The sequence below is a fragment of the Manis pentadactyla genome, chromosome 13 (genome assembly GCF_030020395.1).
Source record: "Manis pentadactyla isolate mManPen7 chromosome 13, mManPen7.hap1, whole genome shotgun sequence".
Lineage (NCBI taxonomy): Eukaryota > Metazoa > Chordata > Mammalia > Pholidota > Manidae > Manis > Manis pentadactyla.
In genome coordinates, this window is record NC_080031.1 from 72,365,306 (window position 1) to 72,388,092 (window position 22,787).

General features: G+C 39.5%; 1 pseudogene; it reads left to right on the forward strand.

Annotated features, from left to right (window-relative positions):
- The first annotated feature begins 12,994 nt into the window (after nucleotides 1-12,994).
- LOC118907746 (olfactory receptor 2T8-like) lies at nucleotides 12,995-21,882 on the forward strand (annotated as a pseudogene).
- The last annotated feature ends 905 nt before the right edge of the window (nucleotides 21,883-22,787 follow it).

The following is a 22,787-nucleotide window of genomic DNA, read 5'->3' on the forward strand; positions in this document are numbered from 1 at the left end:
GTCCAAAGCTCACCCACTCCACAGGCAGTAAGAAGCTGAACAGGTAGTTCAGAGCAATCATCATGCGACACCTGCAGCCAGGGGACACATCCAGGCCATAAGGACTGTATAAGAAAATAACCTTAAGGGTGATAAGATTAATGTTTTAAAGGACACCAGCATAGGCAAATCTTGTCCATCAGGAAGGATGAATGAAAGGGAGTGGTCCTGTGATAGGACAGTGGCAGGAATGGGATCTTATCCTGCTCTAGTATACCCGACTTTCACCCCCCACCCTGTGTGACTCACAGATGGGTCATTATGTAGGGCTGTGGGAGTTACATGCTCTGGCAGTAAAGGTAAAACAAAATTTCCCAGTAAGGTACTTTTACCTCCCAGTGTATTTGGTAAACTACTGTGATCTTTGTGGGCCACTCTGCTGTTCTTCCAGGAATACACATGAGGCCAGCTTCCAGGCCTTTTCCCAAGATGCCAAATAGGCCAGCCATCTCTTGTCCATGTGACAAAATGTCCAGGGCCATGTCTATTCAACAGTGTCTTCAGGGCTTACTGCAGTAGGTGCTGGCAGCAGGATGTTGCTCTGGTGGCCATATCCCGGCTTCAATAATCCTCTTTGATTAGCACATACAGGTGTATAGGAGACGCAGCAAAGTGCTCCTTTTCATGGCTTCTCATTCAAACTCCATAGCACTTCCCATAATTGAACTGACCAGCCCAGTAGTCTACTGGTATCTGATTTCAAGCCAGAATTCAATAAAACATTGTACCTCTCTATCATGCGTTCCCAAGGAGGGTTATATGCTACATGAAACTTCTACTTTATTCCTAATTGCTGCAACCATCCTTGTAAGCATGTACAATAAAGTGGGTGCTTGATCACTCAATGATATGTGACCAGCCATAGGCTGCAGAGAGATGATCTGGACCCCTCTCGATTGTTTGCTGATCTGCACCACATGCAGGAAAAGCAACCAATAGGCCAATAGCTGTATCCACACAAATCATGACATACCTTCTGTTATGGGCAGAGGCCCAATATAGTCTATCTGCCACCAGGCAAGGGGTATCAACCCCTTTACTATAATCCCATGTTGATGTAGGAATCAGTGTAAGTCCCTCTTAGAGCACACAAAGCACTCCTTCCCAGCTCTGCTGACTTCTTCAAAGGTCAACAAAAAGCCCCAGTGATGGGATACAGCCCACATTGTCTCTTTCCCACTTGCAACATGTCCTCATGCAACCATTGGGTTAATCAGAGGCAGGCTTTCCTTCTAGCCAGTGCACCTGGGCCAATGTGTCTGCTTCATAATTCCCTGGGGATACCGAAGGCAAATGGCCAGTCACATGATATACAGTAACAGTCTTAGTCTGACCAGTGGCCCACTGGTCTTGCCAGAACTCTTACCCCCAAAGGGGCCGGTGACCAACCATCCAGTTGACATGGTACCATGTCAGTAGTTGAAGGGTCAAGCCCCACTAGATTACCCAGCTTTCAGTGCACACAACTATAGGGGAGGGCTCCTAGGTTATCATGAGCCATACTGCCTGCAACTCAGCCCATTGACTTCTCTTCCCTTCTCTGTCCTCCATCCATATTGTCTCAGTCTTAGGATGAGAAGCCACAGCCCTCCAGTTTGGGGGCTGCCTACAGCTGGAGCCATCTGTATACCAAATATATGTAGGGCTTTTCCCTCCTGTTAAGGACTCTCGGCTACCAATGGCTCCAAAGCAAGTTCTTCCTTCTTTCCACTGGTATACACCACTGACACTAGTAAGTATTGAAGTTCTCCACTTAAGGGGCGAGTATAGTGGGTGTTATGCTGCTGTAAATATGCACCCCACTTGGCCAGTATAGGCATCTGTGCCACACCACTCCATTGCCTTTTGGTCCAGTCTTGCACCCACTCCTCAATGGGATAGGTTGTCATTATCTTGAAGCTGTTCTGTTTATGGTCTCCATAGCCACCAAGGTGTGGTACACAGCAGGCCATTGCTTCTCTACCAAGGTGTACCGGACTTCTGCTCCTTTCCACAGTTGTGACCAGAATCCAATGAGTTGTCATGTGTCCATTCGAGCTGCAACCAAAGACCCCATCCATAACCACCTTTGGTTACATGAACATCCAGCTCACAGAGCTGTGATGAGTCCATTACAGTCAAGGACTATACGGCCTTGACTGCTCACTTAGCAGCAGTAAAAGCAGCTTCACATGTCTCATCCCAGTGCCACCTGATGCCCTTTCATACCAACCTGTATGAGGGCTTCATAATTTGTGCCAACTGTGGGAAAAATACTCTCCAGTAGCCTAAAAGACCGAAAAACTCTTGAAAGACCACCATTGTGTTTGGGGTAGGGAAAGGCTGGACCTCGTCTAGGACTATTTTAGGAATAACTTTAGTTCTACCCAACTCAGCTACCCCCAAGGATGTTACAGACAAACCAGATCCCTGAACCTTCGTGCTGTTCACAGTCCATCCTTTCTCCTGTAGATGTTGGAGCATCTAGGAACTGCTTCTTCTCAATTTGAAAGAGAATCAGACATAAGCATAATATCATCAATGTAGTGATACACCTGCATTGTTTGTGGTTTCTTCCATGTGGCCAAGTCCAGGGCTACAGGTCCATGACAGATGGTGGGATTGTGGAAGTATCCCTGTGGAAGGACAGTGAATGTTCACTGCTAGCCTTCCCACATGAAGGCAAACTGTTCCTGACTTTCCTGTACTATGTCAATAGAGAAGAAAGCATTAGCAGGTTCTACTACATAATGAGAAGTCCCCAGTTCATGACTTCATGTGTCCATAAGGGCTGCTATAGAGGGGACAGTAGCATGCAAATGGGGTGTGACTTTGTTCAATTCACTATAGTCCAGAGCTGTCTGGCTTTTTCATTGGCCACACTGGGGAATTAAAAGGAATATGAGTGGGCTTTCTGATACCCACCTTCTCGAACTACTGAGGAGTTTTTCCAATTTCCATGTACTCCTCTAGCAATTTATACAGCTTAATATTTGTCACTCACCTAGGTACAGGCAGAGCTATTGGTGGGTGCTTACCATGTCCCCTCAGAACTTCCTTTATCACATGTACCCTCAGTCTGAACTCACCTGCAATGGTCTGTAACCACAGACCCTGCATTATATCCACCCCCAAAATATATTCAGGGATTGAGAAATATACACAGTATAGTACTTTGGGGGAAAATTTCTACCCCCCATGGGATTTGGGCTTTCTTCACTCTAATTGCCTTACCCCCATAGGCATCTGCCATAGCAGGGGTATGAAATTAAAAGTTACCATTCAATTTACAACAGAGAAGTTATACATTTTTAGTAAAAATTTTAACTAAACAAGTATAAAGCTTATACTCAGAAAAATATAAGAAATTGTTGACAGAAATTAAACCAGGAAAAGGGAAAAAATCACAAAATCTTGAATACAGAAATTATGATGCTTTTAAAATGGCAATATTCACAAAATTGATTTACATATTCAGTTAAATTCCACTTGGATTTTTGGCAAAAACTGATAAACCAATAACATAATTAATTCATGGATATGCATGGGTTCCATTTGTTTTCATGTAAAAATTCAAAGGACCCAGAGTAGTCAGAGAAAAATTGGGAGAAAATTCATGATTAGCAAATATACTCCCTTATTTAAAACTTCCTGGAAAGGTACAGTAGTCAACTATACGTGACAGACATATAGACAAACGCAGTAGAATTCAGAGTTCAGACTAGATCCTACATTTCAAATCAGATTAAGAATTTAATAGGAAATGAATTTTTTTCCTGAATTCTTTTTGGTTTTTAAATTGAGGTATCATTGATATAAAGTCTTATGAAGGTTTCACATGAGCAACATTGTGATCTCAGCAATCACTCATATTATCAAGTCCTCCTCATCCCCACTGCAATCAGTGTCCATCAGCAAAGCAAGATGCTGTAGAGTCACTACTTGTCTTCTCCATCCAATACTGCTTTTTCCATGTGTTATCTATATTGTGTGCTAACTATAATACCTTTTGACCCCCTTCTCCATCCCTCTCCATCCACCTTCCCCAACCCTTTCCCCTTGGTAACCACTAGTAATTTCTTGGAGTCTGTGAGTCTGCTGCTGTTTTTTTCCTTCAGGTTTGCTTCGTTGTTATACTCCACAAATGAGGTAAATCATTTGGTACTTGTCTTTATCCCTCTGGCTTATTTCACTGATCACAATACCATCTAGCTCCATCCATGTTGTTGCAAATGGTATGATTTGTTTCTTTCTTATGGCTGAATAATATTCCATTGTGTATATGTACCACATCTTCTTTATCCATTCATCTACTGATGGACACTTAGGTTGCTTCCATATCTTGGCTGTTGTAAATAGTAATGCAATGAACATAGGTTTGCATATGTCTTTTTGAATCTAAGAAATTGTTTTCTTTGCATAAATTCCTAGGAGTGGAATTCCTGGGTCAAATTGTATTTCTAATTTCAGTTTTTTGAGGAACCTCCATATTGCTTTCCACAAAGGTTGAACTAGATTATATTCCCAGCAACAGTGTAGGTGGGTTCCCCTTTCTCCACATCCTCATCAGCATTTGTTGTTTCTTGTCTTTTGGATATTGGCCACCCTAACTGGTGTGAGGTGATAACTAATCGTGGTTTTAATTTGCATTTCCTTAATAATTAATGATGTGGAACATCTTTTCATGTGCCTATTGGCCATCTAATTTTCTACTTTGGAGAAGTGTCTGTTCAGATTCTCCACCCATTTTGTATTTGGGTTATTTGTTTTCTGGGTGTTAAGATGTGTGAGGGAGCTCATTATACATTTTGGGTGTTAAACTCTTATTGGAAAAATTATTACGAATATATTCTCCAATACTATAGGATGCCTCTTTTTTCTGCTCATGGTGTACTTTGGTGCACAGAAACATTTTAGTTTGATATTGTTCCACTTGTTCATTTTTTCTTTTGCTTCTCTTGCCCAAGGAGATGTCTGCAGGAAAAACTTGCTCATGTTTACATTCTAGAGAATTTGGGTCCTGCTGGAGGGCAGCTTTGCTACTTTATCCTTTTCGGTGAGTTCTTCTATTTCCCACAGATGTAGAAAGTCTGTTCTGCCATCTTTGGGTTGCTTTTTCAGGATTAGTTGTATTTGCTGTATTTTTGTGTTATATGTGGATTGGAGAGGTTTTTGCTTCTTTAATCACACTGCCATCTTTTTCCCCTCCAACATACTTACTTTCCCCTCCAATACACTCCAAGTATTTTTGTTTTAAAAGAGGGAAATCTGAATACATTGAACCTGCCAAAGAAAATCAATTTTTTTTGGTTTTATTGATATGACTAATGATTTTTTAAATAATCCAGTTCACTTCTTGTTCAAACCTTCCAAACTCTCATATATGTAACTCGCAGAACAATATAAAAAATGTAGTGTGTATATCCTTGTCAAATTGCTATGCCTTTAAAAAATTCCAGACTGTATACATGATTCAATTATTATTTGAACTTCCTTTCCTCTTTGTTACATATCTATGTTAATATACATTAATCATTATACTTACATGAACAAAATAAATATCTTCAGAAGAATAATTTTTAAGTTGAAGTTTAAAAATTAAATACGTAAAATTATCTTTGATCTAATATATGATGAAACTAGAATGGTTTCAGTAAAAAAAGAAAATAACAAAATATAATATAATTTCTCTATTATTTATAAAAAGCACACCAAAAATATTACAGATATCACAATACTGTTAAAATCAAGATATATCAATTTTGTATAGCATTTAAGGGTAATTATAAAATCTATTCTGCAAAAAATTTCAAGTTTTCAAAAATATGTACATGACACTTTGAGAAAATTCTACATTCAGATGTAAGACTAAAACATATCATAATTAAAAGCTCCTATCATAAGCACTAATAAATTAAATGAAATCACACCATCACTGCAGTTAATTTCTTTGGAACTGAAGAATTTCATTCTAAATGTGCATTAAGTTATACTGGTCATAAAAACTCAGTTATTGAAATATTTCATTCTGAAAATAATTATATTAATCATATACCACATTCCTCATATTTCATGTTGTCTAGGATAATGATACTGAGAAGTCAAACTGGGCATGATCATCCAGGTGGGGAATCTTGGAGGGTAAATGACTCAGCAAACGTGGTGAGAAAGAAGTGTAGGCTTATGACATAAAATTCAAGCAACTCATCACCCCTGGAAGAAGCGGGGAGAAGGATCTAGAATTGGTGGTGGACAGTAAGGCAGGCATGTTCTTCCTTAGACTGAGTGATGGAAGGGACTTAAAGAGAAGGCAGCCCCCTCCTGTGTTGCAGGTAGGGTTGCCTGGACACATATTAAGTTGAGATGGATATACTCCAGAAGTCAACACCACCAGTGGAAAGAATTAGAAAGAAGTAGGATTGGGCAGAGGCTGAGTCAGCAAACCTTTTCCCTACCTAGTGTTGAAGGAGGTCATGGAGAGGGTCTAACTGCTATTGATGAAAAAGCTGAAACTAGGTAGTGGAAGGCTCCTCTCTCTCCCTTCTCCTTAGATTGTGTCACCTTCCCACTGTAGGAGCTGATTCAAGAATACAGCCATGACAGATTAATGTTCCTGAGACCATCTGGATCTTATAAATTCCTGAAGCCATTAAGACCTCTGTGTACACTTATTAAGATACTGGTGGGCAGGCCCAGACATGTATTCATCTTGCAGCCACCCAAGAATAACAATGTATATAAGTTCCTTTGCTTATCAAACCTGCAGCCTACCTACATGGAGTGGCCTGCCTCTTCCTTTAGTTTTTTATTGCCGTCCATTGAGTGGTGGTCAGTTTGAATCTCATCTGGAGAACTCCCAAGGTCGTGAACCAACATCCAGTTATGGCTCAGAGCCAGTATTTTCTCCAATGGTGTCCCTTCACCCCAACATTGCTCATAGTGGGCTGTCATGGCAGGACACAGACTGCTTTTCCCCAGGTAGGTCCTGAGATTTTGACTACCTGAGCATGTCTGCTGACCTCAGTTAGGCAGCAATGGTTTCTTCCAGAGACATATCAACACCAATTGTGAAGACTTCAGGGTGGGTTGTATTCTGCACTTTAAGGAGATGATGATATTTGAATAGACATGCAGGGTAAAGTTTTAAACTCTAAAGGATTTTGCTGATTAATAATTTCCAGATGGCATGGAAGATTTTTAACACTTCTGAAGGATTAGACATTAGGTAGAAAAATGAGTTTGTACAGCCATGTGTTTGTACATTTAGGGATTATAAGGCTCCATGTTGTGACCTACATCTAAAGGAAGATTAACCAGGAGAAGCTGTGCATACAGGCAGGAGGGAGAGAGTAGTCTTCCAACGACAGTCAGGTCTCATGGGTCCCCTTTCTGTATGACTCCCCAGAAGTGTGGAGAAGCATAATGTTCATAGATCCCTGTCTTCTGAAGAGCAAAGGACACTTGTTTCTATTGGATCCCTCCTTAACTACACATTCCACATTTGCAACTTGTCTTGGCTCCAATTTAGAAAGTATATAGAATTTGACATTATATGAACACTTTCAACTGGTACAAACATTTAAAACTGAAGATGAGGATATGAAGAAAAGGGAACATTTCTACACTATTGGTGGGAATATGAATTGTTGCAATCAGTATGGAAGTTCTTTAAAAACTAAAGATAGAAATACCATATGATCCAGTACCTTCACATCTAGGAATTTACCTAAAGAAAGCAAGATCTCAGATTCAAAAAGACACATGCACCCCTATGTTTATTGCAGCACTATTTACAATAGCCAAGATATGGAAGCAACCTATGTGTACATCAGTAGTTGAATGGATAAGGAAGTTGTGGTACATATATACAATGCCATACTATTCAGCTATTTGAAGAAAAATCCTACAATTTGCAACAACATGGATGGATTTAGAGGGTATTATGCTTAGTGACATAAACCAGGTGGAGAAAGACAAGTACCAAATGATATCACTTATTTGTGGAGTATAAGAACAAAGCAAAACTGAAGGAACAAAATAGCAGCAGACTCACAGACTCCAAGAAGGGACTAGTGTTTACCAAAGGGGAGGTGAAGGGACAGGGAGGGTGGGTGGAGAGGGAGAGAGAAGGGGTTTGAGGGGTATTATGATTAGTACACATGGTGTGTGGGAAGGTCACAGGGAAGACAGGTAATCCCAGAGAAAACAAGTAGTGACACTGTGGCATCTTACTACCCTGACAGGCAGTGAGTGACATGGGGTATGGGGTTAGTTTATAATATGGGTGAATGTAGTAACCACAATGTTTTTCATGTGAAACCTTTGTAAGAGTGTATATCAATGATAACTTAATAAAACAATGTGTTTTTCACTAAAAAAGCACCCACTAAGCTCATTGCACAGAATTTCAGGAGAGTGTATAGCATATAAATAACTAAAGGGATTAAAAATGGAATAATAACTTTCAGTCTAACAAGAGGTCTAGTATCAAGGTATCTGCCCACCTAGTACTGATCATTACTCCTGGAGGCTTTGAAAGACAAAATCTCAACCGAGTGATCAAAATTAGTATCAATAGCAGTGAAATTGTCATAGTGTGTCTCATTTTGTTCTCGCATTATTTTTCCCTAGATTTATGTAGGTATTATTGAAACAAAACATACATAGACTTAAAGTGTATAATGTTATAATTAGACACAAATGTATTGAAAAATTGTTCCTAATATAGGTTTAGTTAACACCTTTAACTCCTCACATAATTATGATTTGTGTGTGTGTAGTGATAACATGACCTACTTTCTTAATAACCCCCAAGTATATACAGAGTATTGTTAATTATAGTCATGATGCTGTACATAAGATAAACAGCTTTTATTTGTCTTACAGCCGGGAATTTGTTCCATTTGACCAACTACTCCAAATTTCTCCCTCATCCAAGACCCAGCAATCAACATTTGATGCTCTATTTCTATAAGCTCGGCTTCTTTAGACTCCTCACATAAATAAATCCATAGTGTTATTCTTTGTATGTCTCACTTGTTTCACTCAGTATAATGCCTCCAAGGTCTATCCAAATTATTGAGAAAGGCAAAATTTCCTTTTATAGAACTGAATAAAATTTCAGTACATATATGTATTATGTATATAAACACAATTTTTCCATCATTCATTGAAGGACACTTAGGATTTCCATATCTAGATGTTACCACATCTTTCTTGGTTATGGAAGTAGTACTTAAATGGATATAATATTTGCATTTCCTTCAGGAATATAGGCAGAAGTGGAATTGATGAATCGTATGGTAGTTTTATTTTTTGAGTGACATCCACACTGGCTGTGCCAATCTACATTCCCCTGAAGGGTTTCCTTTTATCCACACATCCTTGCCAACACATAGTGTCTCATTTTATTGTTAATAGCCCTCTAACAGATCATAAAGTGATACCTCAATTTATTTGCATTTTGTTGCAGATATCTATTTTTAAAGAATTTTTTGTTTATTTTTTTTGCTTAGTTTTTGCTATTACATTGTATGTATGTATTTTAAGTATTAATTCCTTGTCAGGTAGATTGTCTGCAAATATTTTTTCCCTTTCCATGTATTGCTTTTTGTTTTACTGTTTCTCTGCTCTGCAGAAGAGCTGTAGTTCAGGGTGATCCTACTTGTTTATTTTTGCCTTGATGCTTATGCTTTTGGTGTCATATCCAGTAAACCTTGCCAAGACCGATGTCAAGGCGGCTCTTGGGTATGGTTTCTAGGAGTGTTATGGTATCAGATCTTACGTGTAACTCTTTGAACCACCTTGAGTTAGTTTTTGTGAGTGTTGTAAAATAGGGGACCATTGTATTTTTATTCATGTAGTTATCCACTTTCCCCACACTGTTACTTGAAGAGGATACCATTTTTCATTTCATCTTAATGGCTCCCTTGATGAATATTACTTGAATATATATAAGTGTACTAATTTCTGGGTAGCCAATAAGTTCCATTGATCTTTGTATGTATTTTTATACCAGTACTATACTATTTTGATTACTGCGGTTTTATAATAATGCTTGAAATGAGAGAGTGAGGGCTTCCAATTTTGTCCCTCTTTTCAAGGCTGCTTTTGCTAGTCAGAGTATTTTTTTATTTCATACTAATTTATGATAGTTTCTATTTCTGTGAAAAATGGCATTATAATTTTGATAGGGATTAAACTGACTCTGTAGATGGTTTGGTGTAGTATAGTGTATTAACAATAGTAATTCTTATAATCTGTGGACATATTTCCTTTCCATGTATTTGCATCCAGTCCTCCTCCCAGTCTAGTTTCTCTACAGTCTACACTTTCCAGACAGTGATCAAGGTAAGTATAACATGACCTGCTTCTCTCCTACTCAAAACCACTGGTGTCTTTCCCCTCACAGTAAAATTAACAGCTTCACATGAAGTGCAGTATTCCTGATGATGAAATCTTTTTGTTCACTCATCTTCTAGCCTCTTGTTTCCCTGCTCCCCGGAGATCGCCAAGCTCACCTGTCACACCTTTGCTTGTGCTCTTAACTGACCTGGTGTTAGTGGCCCTCCCTTTGGGACTGCACTGTATCTCCAGTCTGTCTCCAAGGCCTCCATGTCCGGGCGAGAGGCAGTACATTCATGCTCACCTTTGGACTTTGACTCACTGCACTGCTTTTAATGACGTATTGCAGTCTACCGAGTCTGACCCATTGTAGGCACTCAATAAATGACTGAAACATTGGATGCTCGATTAACTGGAGTCCTGTCACAGATATGTAAACCACTAACAAAGTTAAAATATGGCATGCTGATTGCACTAATAATTGAGTGAGATTTAGAATAGGCTGTTACTGACTGAGCAGGTTAATGCAGAAAACAATAACACTATATTCCCTTTGGAATAAAACAGCTTGATAAATTACAACTCTTGCACTATGGTTAAATACACAAGAGATCATCAGTGAATATTCATGCAGTATAAATCAACCCAAATGTCCATAGATTGATGGAATTAATAAGGAAAACATTATATATACAATTGAATATATTATTCACCTTAGGAAGGAACGAAATTCTCACACATTTGCAGTGTGGGTGAGTGTTGAGCATGTTATGTTAAATGAAATAAGCCAGTCACAAAAGGGCAAATTTTGTATAATTCCACTTATCTGATGATCCTATAAGAGTCAAATTTAAAGAGACAGAATAGTAGTAAGATGCCTACCAGTTCCTGGGGGCAGGACGGTTAGAGGGTCACTGTTTAATGGGCACGTATTTTTAGTTTGAGAATATGCATAGAGTCCTAGCAATGGATATTGGTGACAGTTGCAGAAAAAATGCATATGTGCACGTCAGTGTACTACAGCATACTTAAAAATAGGTACAATAATAGCAAAAATTATTTTAAGAAAATGACCCAACACTCTACAATGACTAAACTACAGATTTTTTAACACTTACTTGCCTTATCTTTTATTGTTGTTTTTAAAAAACTAAATAGTAAGTGGCATTCAGACTCCCCACCTCTTAAAAATGTTCTTTCTCTTTCTCAAGTGCTCTCTTACTTCACACACAGACACATACACACACACACACACACAAAGGCAGCATTTACTTTTTATGCATTTATTTTTAAACATTTAAAGTTTTGTCAACATTCAACAAGGAGAGATCAGAATAATGCAAAATAAGAAGTCTTCCAATCAAAGAAATGAGTCAGGAGGATTAGTTACTAGGTGTTCAGAGTGCAAGTTACAAATATAGGACTTTGCAGATAGAAAAGTTTTGGAAAATGCAAAGAGGAAGTGGGCTCTGTGACGTCTAACTCTGAGTCAACCAACTAAAACCCTCAAGCAGAATGCTGCCCGTGCAACCATGATGCTCCCACAGTGGGGATGGCGACTGAGTGAGGCTTGGCGCTGCCTTTGTCTGTCTTCATTGGCCTTCCAGTACGGAAGGGCTGTGTCAGTGGGGAGAAGGAATGACCATAGAGGATGGGGTCTCCTGCCTCCATGTCACTTCATTGAATTACATCAGATCCTTGAGACTGAATTACCATCCCGAACTCTGGTCATATTTATTCAAAAAGAATGAATAGTTCCAGTACCAGCAGATAAGAAATGAAATTGCCCTTAAATATGTATGTTCTCTTGGCACCGAGGAGGAAAGTAATTTACCTCTGTGTTGGATGAGAAACGAGAGTTTTATTTTTTCTTCTTTATCAGAAGATACTATATTTCTGTGAATTTGAGGAGAAACAGTGTCATTACACGAGTGCCTTTATATAGTAAATGAGGGCACACTAAGCAGTACAGACTTGCTTTGGGGGAAAGCATTCAAAGAAGGTCACTCTTGTTTTCAGTGTATAACGTGATACATTCAAGCTGAAAGCACTGTCAATTCCAAGTAGTTATGTTTCCGTCTGCAGACTCAGGCCTGTCAGTTCCTAGAACACTGGAAATAAGCTATGTTGTTTGGAAAGGAAAGAATGCCTTCGAAGATTACTCAACATCAGGAAAAATTATCTGATTTTGGTAAGTTTCAATAAGTTTTGAAATGTTACATAGGTATAACTCCATTATCAAGTACTTAGCTTTACACAGTTAAATGCATCGATTTAATTCAGCTTACAAGAATATTACTGTGTATGATACAAGGCTAGAACAAATATGTTATAAATTATGTAATTAATATCTTGTCCATTTTTTGTTGCTATCATAGAGCATAAAGATACACTTACAAAGCAAATTGGATTTACGAAGAATTCTCATTCATTGTGTCAATCAAACAAACTAAGCTGAGCAGTACTTAAAATTAAAACCTTGAAAACAGGAAAATGCTGAAATTAATTTTATGCCCTAGTTAAAAGATTTTGCAAATGGCAGATCAAGTATTTGAAATAAGTTTTGTTATTTGCAGTTATTTTCATAAAAAATGTAATTGAAATGGAGCACTGTATCTGATGAAAACTCATCTATTTCTCCGTTTTCAGTGTCAATCCTGTTGAAATCATGGAAAGTGGGAACACCACCTCAGAGTTCATTCTCCTAGGACTCTTTAACCACTCAGGAGCCCACCCGTTCTATTTGTGATGGCTCCGACAGTTGCCTTCCCCTCCCTCATGGGCAACGCCCTCATGATCCTGCTGATTCACCGGGACTCCCGGCTGCACACGCCCATGTACCTCCTGCTGAGCCAGCTCTCCCTCACGGACCGGGTGCTGGTCTGCACTAGTGTGCCCAAGATGGCTGCTCACTACGTGACAGGGAGAAAGTCCATCTGCCCCACTGGCTGTGGGGTGCAGATCTTCTTCCTCACATTGGGAGGAGGTGGGTGCTTCCTCTTGGTGGCCATGTCCTACGACCGCTATGTGGGTATTTGCCACCTCCTGAGATACCCCGTCCTCATGAACTGAAGACTATGCCTGCTAATGACCTGGGGGTCCTGGTTCCTGGGAGCAGCTAATGGGCTCATGCAGGCTGCTGCCACCCTAGGCTTCCTGTTTTGCAGGGCTCATGAGGACCATTTCTTCGGTGACGTGGTCACTCGTGCAGTTGGCTTGTGCCGTGTACACCTGCTGTGTGTTAATGCTCCTGGACCCACCTTCCCTCATCCAGATTTCCTATAGTCTCACCCTGGCTGCTCTTCTCCGGATGCGTTCTACAGGAGACCACAGAAAGGCTTTTGCCACCTGCTTCTCACATTTGGCTGTGGTGGGACTGTTTTATGGGGCAGGCATTCTTACTTACATGAGATCCAAATCCTATAGGTCAGCTAACCACGACAAGGTTGTGTCAGCATTTTATACTATCTTTTTTTTTATTTTATTTTATTTTTTTTATTTTTTATTGAAGGGTAGTTGACAACAGCATTGCATTACATTAGTTTCAGGTGTACAACACAGCGACTCAACATTTATATACATGATATTTCTAGGTACCAGGTATCACCATACCAAGTTGTTACAATATCTTGACTATATTCCTTATGCTATACATTACATCCCGGTTACTTATTTATTTTACAATTGGAAGTGTGCTTATATATATGTATATATATATATATATATATATATATATATATATATATATATATAGTGAGGGCATCTCTCATATTTATTGATCAAATAGTTGTTAACTACAACAAATCTCTGTATAGGGGGGTCAATACTCAATGCACAATCATTAATCCACCCCAAGCCCAATTTTCATCAGTCTCCAATCTTCTGATGCATAACGAACAAGTTCTTACATGGAGTACAAATTCTTACATAGTGAATAAGTTACATGGTGAACAGTGCAAGGGCAGTCATCACAGAAGCTTTCGGTTTTGTTAATGCCAAATGAACTATACACAGTCAGTTCAAATATGAATATTCATTTGATTTTTAAACCTGATTTATATGTGGATACCACATTCCTCTATTATTATTATTTTTAATAAAATGCTGAAGTGGTAGGTAGATACGAGATAAAGGTAGAAAACAGAGTTTAGTGTTGTAAGAGAGCAAATGTAGATGATCAGGTGTGTGCCTGTAGACTATGTGTTAATCCGCGCTAGACGAGGGCAATAAACATCCACGTATGCAGCAGATTTCTCTCAGAACAGGGGGGGTGAGGTTCTAAGCCTCACCTCTGCTGCTCCCCAATTTCTCACCTGATGGCCACCCTGCGACTGTGCCTGTCTTAGGTTGTTCCTCCCTTGAGGAATCTTACCCGTCTCTGGCTAACTAGTCATCTTCCGGGGCCATACAGGGAAATGTTAAGTTGGTAAGTGAGAGAGAAGCCTTATCGTTTGAAAAGGTTAGCTTTTTAGTTCTTTGCATATTTATGCCCTGTGGCTTCTATGCCCAGCATTTGTCTTGAGGTGTCTTTACCACTTGGAAGAATTATGATTCTCGGTAAATTCGACATGTGGCATGAGTTCTATTTAAAGGTTGTGATTAGGTAGGAAGAAGAAAAGCTACAGAAGTAGCAGGCAGAAGAAAACCTGGGAAGATTGATTATTTCTTTGACATATCTTCTTGTAGAGTAACTTCAGCATGGATAGGTTTTAAACGACTAATTAAATTGTGCACACACATTAACATAATAGGAATATAGTTACCTAACCAAAGCATACCTGTAATTACCAGCCATCTCCAGTGAAACCAAGGAAACCAGTTAGGCACCTTAGGCATTTGTGAAAACTTATCTATGATATGGTGGATATTGTCCGACTGAACTTAAACAGTCTGAGAGATTTCAGATAAACTAGAACACCCCATTCCTGGGGACTGTTCATATCCCATATGTTCTTTTAACGATAAATAGTCTGTGGTTGTAAGATTTTGGAGTGCTACAATTTGCACTTCTCCTAATTCTTGGTTGAGTTCCAACAGTATAGATCCAGTCCAATTTTTGTTTTACTGCATGCACAGGCCAGCTTAGATATCTCCTTCCTCATTCCCATGGCAAGTCCAGGAACTGGTGGGATGAGTGCATCTACAGCTGTAGCAGTGCGTGGATCTTTGTTGGGGTTTTTTGATGATCATCTTCTGGCATGAGTCTTCCAGAGAGTGCTGATGTTGGAAGTTCTTTTTCATATCGTATCTTAGTTCATTTTCGGGGTAGCCAAATTAGGCTTTGATCCTCTGTATAAACACAAACAGACCCTTTGCCTACACTTTTATATGTCCTTTATATCATTGTGTAGAACTCATTAGAGGTCACCACATAGGAACTGCATTTTTTTTTTAATCATTAATCTAGACTTACATGACGAATACTTTGTGTACTAGGCTCTCCCCTATACCAGGTCCCCCCTATATACTCCTTTACAGTCACTGTCCATCAGCGTAGCAACCTGTTGTAGAATCACTACTTGTCTTCTCTGTGTTGTACAGCCCTCCCCTTTCTTCCACCCCGCTATGGAAGCTAATCTTAATATCACCCTACTTCTCCCCCCCTTATCCCTCCCTACCCACCCATCCTCCCCAGTCTCTTTCCCTTTGGTACCTGTTTGTCCATTCTTGAGTTCTGTGATTCCGCTTCTGTTTAGTTCCTTCAGTGTTTCCTTTGTTCTTATATTCCACAGATGAGTGAAATCATTAGGTATTTCTCTTTCTCTGCTTGGCTTGTTTCACTGAGTAAAATACCCTCCAGCTCCATCCATGTTGCTGCAAATTGTTGGATTTGCCCTTTTCTTATGGCTGAGTAGTATTCCATTGTGTATATGTACCACATCTTCTTTATCCATTCATCTATCAATGGACATTTAGGTTGCTTCCAATACTTGGCTATTGTAAATAGTGCTGCGATAAACATAGGGGTGCACTGATCTTTCTCATACTTGATTGCTGCATTCTTAGGGTAAATTCCTAGGAGTGCAATTCCTGGGTCAAATGGTAAGTCTGTTTTGAGCATTTTGATGTACCTCCATACTGCTTTCCACAATGGTTGAACAAGTTTACATTTCCACCAGCAGTGTAGGAGGGTTCCCCTTTCTCCACAGCCTCGCCAACATTTGTTGTTGTTTGTCTTTTGGACGGCAGCCATCCTTACTGGTGTGAGGTGATAACTCATTGTGGTTTTAATTTGCATTTCTCTGATAATTAGCGATGTGGAGCATCTTTTCATGTGTCTGTTGGCCATCTGTATTTCTTTTTTGGAGAACCGTCTGTTCAGTTCCTTTGCCCATTTTTTAATTGGGTTATTTGTTTTTTGTTTGTTGAGGCGTGTGAGCTCTTTATATATTCTGGACGTCAAGCCTTTATTGGATGTGTCATTTTCAAAGATATTCTCCCATACTGTAGGGTTCCTTTTTGTTCTATTGATAGTGTCTTTTGCTGTACAGAAGCTTTTCAGCATAATATAGTCCCACTTGTTCATTTTTGCTGTTGTTTTCCTTGCCCGGGGAGATATGTTCAAGAAGAGGTCACTCATGTTTATGTCTAAGAGGTTTGTGCCTATGTTTTCTTCCAAGAGTTTAATGGTTTCATGACTTACATTCAGGTCTTTGACCAATTTTGAGTTTACTTTTGTATATGGGGTTAGACGATTTTCCAGTTTCATTCTCCTACATGTAGCTGTCCAGTTTTGCCAGCACCACCTGTTGAAGAGACTGTCATTTCGCCATTGTATGTCCATGGCTCCTTTATCAAATATTAATTGAACATATATGTCTGAGTTAATGTCTGGATTGTCTAGTCTGTTCCATTGGTCTGTGGCTCTGTTCTTGTGCCAGTACCAAATTGTCTTGATTACTATGGCTTTATAATAGAGCTTGAAGTTGGGGAGTGAGATCCCCCCTATTTTATTCTTCTTTCTCAGGATTGCTTTGGCTATTCGGGGTCTTTGGTGGTTCCATATGAATTTTTGAATAATTTGTTCCAGTTCATTGAAGAATGTTGCTGGTAGTTTCATAGGGATTGCATCAAATCTGTATATTGCTTTGGGCAGGATGGACATTTTGACGATATTAATGCTTCCTAGCCATGAGCATGGGATGCGTTTCCATCTGTTAGTGTCCCCTTTAATTTCTTTTAAGAGTTACTTGTAGTTTTCAGAATATAAGTCTTTCACTTCTTTGGTTAGGTTTATTCCTAGGTATTTTATTTTTTTTAATGCAATTGTGAATGGAGTTGTTTTCCTGATTTCTCTCTCTGTTGGTTCATTGTTGGTATATAAGAAAGCCACAGATTTCTGTGTGTTGATTTTGTATCCTGCAACTTTGCTGTATTCCGATATCAGTTCTAGTAGTTCTGGGGTGGAGTCTTTAGGGTTTTTTATGTACAGTATCATGTCATCTGCAAATAGTGACAGTTTGACTTCTTCTTTGCCAATCTGGATTCCTTGTATTTTTTTGTTTTGTCTGATTGACGTGGCTAGGACCTCTAGTACAATGTTAAATAACAGTGGGGAGAGTGGGCATCCCTGTCTAGTTCCCGATCTCAGCGGAAATGCTTTCATCTTCTCGCTATTCAATATAATGTTGGCTGTGGGTTTTTCATAGATGGCCTTTATTATGTTGAGGTACTTGCCCTCGATTCCCATTTTGCTGAGAGTTTTTATCATGAATGGATGTTGAACTTTGTCAAATGCTTTTTCAGCATCTATGGAGATGATCATGTGGTTTTTGTCTTTCTTTTTGTTGATGTGGTGGATGATATTGATGGACTTTCGAATGTTGTGCCATCCTTGCATCCCTGTGATGAATCCCTCTTGGTCATGGTGTACGATGGTTTTGATGTATTTTTGAATTCGGTTTGCTAAAATTTTGTTGAGTATTTTTGCGTCTACGTTCATCAGAGATATTGGTCTGTAGTTTTCTTTTTTGGTTGTGTCTTTGCCTGGTTTTGGTATTAGGGTGATGTTATCTTCATAGAATGAGTTTGGGAGTGTCCCCTCCTCTTCTATTTCTTGGAAAACTTTAAGGAGAATGGGTATTATGTCTTCCCTGTATGTCTGATAAAATTCCGAGGTAAATCCATCTGGCCCGGGGGTTTTGTTCTTTGGTAGTTTTTTGATTACCACTTCAATTTCGTTGCTGGTAATTGGTCTGTTTACATTTTCTGTTTCTTTTTGGGTCAGTCTTGGAAGGTTGTATTTTTCTAGGAAGTTGTCCATTTCTCCTAGGTTTCCCAGCTTGTTAGCATATAGGTTTTCATAGTAGTCTCTAATAATTCTTTGTATTTCTTCGGGATCTGTTGTGATTTTTCCTTTCTCATTTCTGATACTGTTGATTTGTGTTGACTCTCTTTTCCTCTTAATAAGTCTGGCTAGAGGCTTATCTATTTTGTTTATTTTCTCAAAGAACCAGCTCTTGGTTTCATTGATTTTTGCTATTGCTTTATTCTTCTCAATTTTATTTATTTCTTCTCTGATCTTTATTATGTCCCTCCTTCTGCTGACCTTAGGCCTCATTTGTTCTTCTTTTTCCAATTTTGATAGATGTGACATTAGACCGTTCATTTGGGATTGCTCTTCCTTTTTTAAATATGCTTGGATTGCTATATACTTTCCTCTTAAGACTGTTTTTGCTCCGTCCCACAGAAGTTGGGGCTTAGTGTTGTTGTTGTCATTTGTTTCCATATATTGCTGGATTTCCATTTTGATTTGGTCATTGATCCATTGATTATTTAGGAGCGTGTTGTTTAGCCTCCATGTGTTTGCGAGCCTTTTTGCTTTCTTTGAACAGTTTATTTCTACTTTAATGCCTTTGTGGTCTGAAAAGTTGGTTGGTAGGATTTCAATCTTTTGGAATATACTGAGGCTCTTTTTGTGTCCTAGTATGTGGTCTATTCTGGAGAATGTTCCATGTGCACTTGAGAAGAACGTGTATCCTGTTGCTTTTGGATGTAGAGTTCTGTAGATGTCTATTAGGTCCATCTGTTCTAGTGTGTTGTTCAGTGCCTCTGTGTCCTTACTTATTTTCTGTCTGGTGGATCTGTCCTTTGGAGTGAGTGGTGTGTTGAAGTCTCCTAGAATGAATGCATTGCATTCTATTTCCTCCTTTAGTTCTGTTAATATTTGTTTCAGGTATGTTGGTGCTCCTGTATTGGGTGCATATATATTTAAAATGGTTATAACCTCTTGATGGACTGAGCCCTTTATCATTATGTAATGTCCTTCTTTGTCTTTTGTTACTTTCTTTATTTTGAAGTCTTTTTTGTCTGATACCAGAATTGCAACACCTGCTTTCTTCTCTCTGTTGTTTGCTTGAAATAACTTTTTCCATCCCTTGACTTTAAGTCTGTGTGCGTCTTTGGGTTTGAGGTGAGTCTCTTGTAAGCAGCATATGGATGGATCTTGCTTTTTTATCCATTCTATTACTCTGTGTATTTTGATTGGTGTATTCAGTCCATTTACATTTAGGGTGATTATTGAAAGGTATGAATTTATTGCCATTGCAGGCTTTAAGTTTGTGGTTACCAAAGGTTTAGGGTTAGCTTCTTTTCTGTCTTACTGTCTAACTTAACTCGCTTGTTGAGCTATTATAAACACAATCTGATGATTCTTTATTTCTCTCCCTTCTTATTCCTCCTCCTCCATTCTTCATATGTTGGGTGTTTTGTTGTGTGCTCTTTTTAGGAGTGCTCCCATCTAGAGCAGTCCCTGTAGGATGCCCTGTAGAGGTGGTTTGTGGGAGGCAAATTCCCTCAACTTTTGCTTGTCTGGGAATTGTTTAATCCCTCCTTCATATTTAAATGATATTCGTGTTGGATACAGTAGTCTTGTTTCGAGGCCCTTCTGTTTCATTGCATTAAGTATATCATGCCATTCTCTTCTGGCCTGTAGGGTTTCTGTTGAGAAGTCTGATGATAGCCTGATGGGTTTTCCTTTGTAGGTAACCTTTTTTTTCTCTCTGGCTGCTTGTAATACTTTGTCCTTGTCTTTGATCTTTGCCATTTTAATTATTATGTGTCTTGGTGTTGCCCTCCTTGGATCCCTTGTCATGGGAGTTCTGTGTACCTCTGTGGTCTGAGAGGCCATTTCTTCCCCTAGTTTGGGGAAATTTTCAGCAATTATTTCTTCAAAGACATTTTCTATCCCCTTTTCTCTCTCTATTTCTTCTGGAATGCCTATGATTCTTATATTATTCCTTTACGATTGATCACTCAGCTCTCTTAAAATTCTTTCATTCCTGGAGATCCTTTTATCTCTCTCTGCATCAGCTTTTCTGCATTCCTGTTCTCTGTTTTCTAGTCCATTAATGGTCTCTTGCATCTCGTCCATTCTGTTTTGAAGTCCTTCCAGAGCTTGTTTTATTTCTGAATTCTCCTTCCTTAGTTCTTGCATATTTCTCTGCAAGTCCATCAGCATGGTTATGACTTTTGTTTTGAATTCTTTTTCAGGTAGACTGGCTAAATCTATCTCCCCAGATTCCTTCTCAGGGGAAGGTGTAGCAGATGCTGAAGCTGTCTCTGTTAATCTTGTCTGGATCATATTTTTTTGCCTTTTCATGTTGACAGGTGCTATTGACTGTCAGCTGGGAGGGCCAAAATTTTCACTTGCTACTGGCCTTTCTTTACTGGGGCAACTGCGACCCCTAGTGGCTTGTGTTGGGTAATTGCGTGTAGACTGGGTCTTTGTGTCTTGCCTGACCGGAAGGGAGAATTTTCCCTTTCTGTGGGCGGAATTTGTCTCAGGCTGCTTCTCTGCTTTCGCAGCGCCCGGTGGGGTAATGGATGGGGGGGCTGCTTGACTGTTTGCCTCCGTGAGGGGTCTCAGAGCTGTTGCCCAGGGGGTTAGTGCACCCGGTTTTCCCTGTAATTTCCAGCTGCTGTACTGTGACCTGGGTTGTTTCCGTCAAGCTGTTAAGTCCCTGTCCCTTTAAGACTTTCAAAAAGCCCCCGCTTTTCTTTGTCACAGGGGCATCAGCTTCAGCACCCGCTCAGAGGTCTTACTCCCTGTTCCCCCAGTATCCAGGGCCCCCTGGGCATGTACTGTGTCTGCGCTCTGGCCCGGATGGCTGGGGCTGGGTGTTCGGCAGTCCTGGGCTCCGTCTCCCTCCCGCTCTGCCTATTGTTCTCCCGCCGGGAGCTGGGGGGAGGGGCGCTCGGGTCCCGCCGGGCCGGGGCTTGTATCTTACCCCTTTCAGCAGTCGCTGGGTTCTCGCTGGTGTAGCTGAAGTCTGGCCACTGTCCTGTGTCTTCTGGTCTCTCTTTTAGGGCTAGTTGTGTTTGTTGTATTTTCAAAAGTATATATGTTTTTGGGAGGAGATTCCCACTGTCCTACTCACGCCACCATGTTGGCTCCACCTCCCATTTTATACTATCTTAACCTCTTTGTTGTACCCCCTCACCTACAGTCTGAGGAACAGTGAGGTCAAGGGAGCCCTGACAACGTTTATGGGCCAGTGTCCTGCCTTAAATAATGACTGAGGGTAAGATTCCTAGAGAGAAGTTATATATGCATTATATCTATAACGGTTATTTCTCTTTTTCTTTGAAATGCAGATGGACCTCCATACATTGGGATTGTCTATTACATTGTCATCAAGATAAATTGTGGATGTTAAAGTGTTTTGATCACAAATCCTTATTACAGTGTTTCCACACCACACCTCAAAATTTATTCAAGAATTAGCTTTGCTTCTTTTGCCTAGCTGGCTGTCTTATGCTCTTACTGAATGGTTCTACTGGAGCTATGTATTTGATATATGTTTAAATTATTGCCAAAATTTTGTTTATAAAAAAATTCAGCAAGGCATGTGTTACCACAAATTAGGTATTTTATTGTGCCACCATCTTTATATCAGTGAGTATCAAACTAATGTTCCTTTCTACCTATAATAACTTCCTCTCTGATACACTCCATTCTTTATGAAATACTATAAACACAGAAATCATATTATTATATATATAACAACTATTATATGGAGTTTACCTTGGGACTTTCTGAACTACATATAAATTTGAAATTTATGGTGGGGTGTAACTTCCATCCATGGAAGATAAAGCATGGACTAGAATCATCTTCCCCCTACTATTTACATGAAACATCTTTTTCCATCCCTTCACTTTTAATTTGTGCATGTCTTTGGGTCTGAAATGAATCTCCTGTAGGCAGCATATATATATTATCTATATTGGTCTTGTTTCTTTATCGATTCTGCCACTCGTGTCTTTTGATTTGTGCACTCGGTCCATTTACATATAATGTAATTATTGGTAGGTATATATTATCACCAGTTTATCAACTGTTTTCTGTTTGTTTTGTGGTTCCTCTCTGTTCCTTTCTTCCTCCCTTGTTGGTTTTCTATAGTGTTGTGTGGTTGGATTTCCCT